Here is a 6000-nt window from a genome sequence, read left to right on the forward strand (position 1 = left end):
ACCTCACTGAAAGACAATCTCACAACATGGAAGAAAAACTAAATACTAAATTAAAAATTCGGGGTTGTCTCCCTTGCTTTGACTATCGTCAAGCATTTAGAAAATGATTTTTCCACCCTTTCAACACTGAGAGTGTAATTTTAACTATTGCATCAAGTACGTTAGCGCCTATTTTGCTACAAAATTTTTATGCAGTACCATGTCCCAGCATATTTTCATTTAGTCATATTTCTGAGTCACGCAAAACGTGATCCGGCTGATTACGAAATGGTGGACCACTCAAATGGATGTTTTAGAGTTAGCGTCCTTCGTCGGTCCTTCTCAATGGCGTTATTGACCTTGGATTACCAAATGGAAGCATATTCTCGATTACTGTCTGATGTTGGAATATTAACTTTATTTCACCTTGTTTTGGTGGATGCTGAACCCTCTAATAATGTTTCTAGCATTTCTTGACAGTCAACAAGCAGCTGAAATCTTTCACAACAAATATAGAAAATTATGACTGTTTTGTATGAAATGTTCGTGTAGACGACCTTTCGCCCGCATTGATTAGGCAGAAGGCAGAAACTTATGAGTTATTTGGAAATATTTGTCGTTTTCTTCACCGATGATACATTATATAGTTATAAAAGTGCCAAGGACAATTGGGTAATATATGAAATTCATATGGGTAGATGTTGCTGAGTGCTTCTTTAATGTAACACAGTCTTCAAATAACGTAAGATTTATATATATATATATATATATATATATATATATTATATATATATATATATATATATATATATATATATGTGTGTGTATAAGTGGGACTTTTCGGTTTGAACGGCAGTTTTTTCTAGCGGTGTCATATGAAATTGTCACCCATAATTATGACCCTAGTATCGATCTATTGCATTTCAATCTCTTTTAGGGTTAGTTAGGGTTAGGGTTAGGGGTGGGGGGAAGGGTATCCTTTTTTCTTCACAAATGTAAATAAACCCAATCTGTTTCTTAAACGAGGGACATATTCATACGGCACAGAATAGGTTTTTTTTACCTCAATAGACGTTAGTGATTGGTTGAAATTGCAGAAATTGAAGAAAAAAAAACAACAAATATCTTACAAACTATAGAATTTTCTCAATAAAGCCAAGAGAAAAAGATGTTTTATAAACACATTCTACCAGTATACGGAGTTTAAAATTTTTTAGTTACCTAGAAATTATGTTAAAAACTGCCATTCAAACCGAAAAGATCCTATAAGTGTGGGTTGTATGAGCTAACATACTCTTTCTTTTTTTTTTTTTTTAGCGGACTTAAGCTCATCTGGCTCCTATCAGTAATACGGTCGCATTAGACGCTGGACAAGTTTGAACACATTTGAAAAATAAGAAGAAAAGCGCGTCTTATACGCTAACAAATACAGCCATTTTTGTTTTCTTTCTTGTTTTGCTAAGCATTTTGTAGATTGAAGAGATTTTTACATTTAAACTCAATGGTAGCTTCGTTTCTAAACTACTTGACTTAATAACGATTGCATCAGATTTATCTTTTGTCAGAGCTTTCTGCTATGGGACGAGCTTATTCGATGCCAGCTGAAAGCTTAAACTTTGTATAGTTCATGAAAAAACACATTCTTGGTTACTTCCTGTGTTTGAATATTTACTTTAAGAAAGAGGGAAATATCTATTTTTATTACAGTTCAGCCCATAAAAGCTTCATAGTAAATATGGGCCACGTTATAGTGAGGTGTGTGTGTGTGTGTGTGTGTGTGTGTGGGTGTGTGTGTGTGTGTGTGTGTGTGTGCGCGCGCGTGTGTGTGTGCGCGCGCGTGTGTGTGCGCGCGCGTGTCTGTGCGTGTGTGTGCGTGCGTGCGTGTGTGTGTGCGTGTGTGTGCGTGCGTGTGTGTGTGTGTGTGTGTGTGTGTTATAATGGATTATATTCCGCTCAGTTAAAAGCTCTCTCTTTGGTTTGTAGATAACATCTACTTATAGAAAAAAAAGGCATCGTTGGAGAGGAATTGGCGTGTAAAGGGGACAGTTAGCTATGTGCCTATAACTGTACCCCTAGCCCCCCCCCCCCATTCAATTGAAGATGTCCTCTTAAATAGAAATGGTAATGTATATGGCTTTGACGCTGAGATGAAAGTGCACAAGTAATATAAGCCTGAATGCGGTGAGTTTAGCATTGTGTGCCTTCAGTAAGTCATCTGATTGTGAAGATAAATAAATGAAGCTGTTTCAACAACAATCATTCACCTTCCTCTGTTTCCTGTGTAAGGTTAGGCAGACGTGCAGCAGTTATAATGCCAATGTCGCTGTTTGTTTTCATAAAAGACAAGAATATAAGATAAAACAACAAGCTATGCTCGGGAGCTTCTTTAAATACATCCACTTAGCAACGTAAAGTCGGTGACGTTCTGTCACATCTCATTGGATTGTTTCTCGATTCTGCATCGAGAGGTATTCAGGAGAGGCGTTATAGTAAAATACCTCTTATCTTGTGGCCCAATTACCGGAACTCTCAAGCAACAGGTATCCAGAAGAAGAAAAAAATATGCAAGAAAATGTAATTGTTAATTGGAGTCAGGAGAATGTGTGTTAATTAATTAATAGTCATTCACAAAAAGCAACTTTCTGTTGCATGTAAAATGGATCGTTGCTTTTCAAAATGCAGCAGAGTAAAATATTTATTTGCATTTACAGTAACTGTTTATTTAAAAAGTAGGTTATTAATGTCAATGTACTTTTATTTCTTCTTAATCTCTCATTTCTATTATATTCAGAATACTGATGAAAATACTGATGTAAGCATGTGTGTGTGAGAGAGAGAGAGAGGGGGAGAGGGAGAGAGAGAGAGAGGGAGAGAGAGAGAGAATAACATGACAAAAGAGTAAACATTTATCATATGAACTTCATTGGCTTACAGGTGTTTCTGCTATAAGATGCAGCGTACTCATATTTGAGTGCCTGAGTAACATCTCAGATCTTCATCGGAGCCTCGAATAAGGTGTTACTCAGGCACTCAACTACGAGTCCGCTGCATCTTATAGCAGAAACAACTGTAAGGTAATAATGAAGTTCATAAGATAATCGTTTATTTGTTTGTCATCACATTTTCTTAGTACTACTTTGTATTCGATTAACGCTTCGTTCTGAAGAATACGTGTATTGAGTTCTACACCAGGTTATTAGTCTCGCAAAGGCCTAAGTGTGAGATATCCCTTTTTACCCTTTTACTTGTTTCAGTCATTTGACTGTGGCCATGCTGGAGCACCGCCTTTAGTCGAGCAAATCGACTCCCCAGGACTTATTCTTTGTAAGCCTAGTACTTATTCTATCGGTCTCTTTTGCCGAACCGCTAAGTTACAGGGACGTAAACACACCAGCATCGGTTGTCAAGCAATGCTAGGGGGACAAACACAGACACACAAACACCTCTGTTAATTAAAGTAATAAATATTACCGCTTACTTCACTACCTACATGGTAAAATATCATGACAAATATTTTTTTCTCTTAAATTACACTTGTGTATTGCAATGTTAAAGAGTGATGTCTAAGCACAAACATCTAAGAATGTGGGAACGTTGAAAATATTTCTGTAATAGACACAAAAAAAAACAGAGTCGCCGGTTTCAAATAATTAAATATAAAATACTGTACAGACATTACGGAGATGTACTTGCATAGCAAGTGATTTGATCTGAGACCGTGTGCTGGAACGAAAGCAATTGCAGCATGGAAGGTGTTTGTAAGCCATTTAAGAAACACACAAAAGCCGTTCGATTCACTTCAACATTTAAGTTTAATTTGTCAAAATATTTTCGTCGCTATAAGACCGCGACCTGTTCACTGACAAAAATCCGTGCTCAGTGAACAGGTCGCGGTCTTATAGCGACGAAAATATTTTGACAAATTAAACTTAAATGTTGAAGTGAATCGAACGGCTTTTGTGTGTTTCTTAAATGGCTTACAAACACCTTCCATGCTGAAACTGTACAGACAAAATATTTTAAACAGAACAGCACGACAAGGGAGATAATTACAATCTAGCACACCTGTAGTAATGTCCCTTATATGTAAACTCTGCAATCGTTCGCGTTTATTGTTTAGCTTCATCTTGAGAACAGCTGTAGACGAGTTAAACCTGACGGTCCAGTTATGTCGTCCTCTTTACGGTCTGTATGACTGGGGCGATTCGAGTTAAAAAAAAAAAAGAAAACAAAAACCAGAACAGTAGATTACTATATAAGAGTGAGAGAAATTTGGCTGTTATAGGAGGTCAACTGACCTTTGGTACCGTTCACCGAATTGTAAATACAGGCAACATCTGCGTTACGGCGGTCTCTGGTTACGGAATATCACACTTAACGGAAAATGTATGTATGTATGTGTGTGTATGTATGTATGTGTATGCGTTTTTGCGTGTGTATGTATATATGTACGTACGCGTGTGTGTGTGTGTGTGTGTGTGTATGTATGTATGTATGTATGTATGTATGTACGTATGTATGTATGTATGCATGTATGTATGTATGCATGCATGCATGTATGTATGTATGTATGTATGTATGTATGTATGCATGCATGTATGTAAGTATGTATGTATGTATGTGTGTAGATTTGTATGCTTTCTGGTGCCAACCCAGCCACCAATCAGCAACAATAATATACGGCATGAAATAGATTTAAGTAAATCCATTTCAAATAAAAAACACAATATGGCGTCCTTGTGTGTTTTAAAAACTGAATGAAATGTCTTTGATCTTAGGTCTACGAAGATTGACTTATTTTTATTTGTTTCAATTATTGGACTGCGACCCTGCTGGAGCAACACCTTGAAGGATTCCAGTCGAACAGATCGCCCTCCAGTACTTATTTTAAGTCTGGTTCTTATTCTATCGGAACTTTTTGCCGAACTGCTAAGTGACGGGGACGTAAACAACCTGACACAAATTTCAAACGGGGTCACACACACACACGCACACACACACACACACACAACATCTTTCACTCATGCTTACAAGATATTGATATGCATGCCGATATGTCATAATAGAGATTAGATGCAAGAAATGAAAAGGATGAATGTTTGAACCATTTGTTTGATAAAGAAACAATTTAGCAGGAACCAATACTCTTCTTCAGCAACCGCCAAGAAAATTATGCACGCGAAAGAATCCAGATGAGATAAGAAATCAAATAGACTACATGCTTTAAAAACCAACGCTTTAAAAACTGTTGAAAACTTACAAAAAACATATCGCTTCAGACTAGAATCCAGTTTTAATTAAATTATAAAAAATGTTTAAGATTATTTTAAACGGCAAAAAGATGAGAATAACTAAACTTAAATTTGGTAAAACAGATGGAAAGCGGTTAGAAATATAATATGGAGATATGAAAACAAGCATGAAAAACATTCCAATGCCAAATATGCCGAAAATAGACTTAATCGTCAATAACCATATAATTTATCACTATAAGACTTAAGTCTACCACTCAAGAACAAGAATTATCACCCGTTTAACACAACTTGGTGTTCGGGTGCTTTTAATGGAGTCTGCTCTGTTCTAAGTATTCAAGGTAAAGTACCCGACTGGAAGATAATTTCCTACATTCCTCCTGTCAGTTACAGAGGACTTTAAAATGTCTCAGTCGCTATTTTTTATCTTCTGGCTGTCATCGACATATTATTGTAGACAAATTGTCTCATGGTAGAATACTTATATTATTGTTGAGTGATTATCTAAAAGAAGCTGCCTTGTCGTACTCACAATATCATAACATTATGATATGCAGCACGAAATTTTGTCAGTGAACAGGTCGCGGTCCCAAAGCGACGAAAATATTTTGACAAATTAAATTTAAATGTTGAAGTGAATCTAACGGTTTTGTGTGTTTCTTAAATGGCTTATAAACACCTTCCACGCTGCAATTGTATTAAAAACAATATAGCGATATATATTAGCGACAGAGGCAATATTAATACCGAGAGGTAATATTTATCCTCA

The sequence above is a fragment of the Octopus sinensis genome, linkage group LG15, assembly GCF_006345805.1.
Source record: "Octopus sinensis linkage group LG15, ASM634580v1, whole genome shotgun sequence".
NCBI lineage: Eukaryota > Metazoa > Mollusca > Cephalopoda > Octopoda > Octopodidae > Octopus > Octopus sinensis.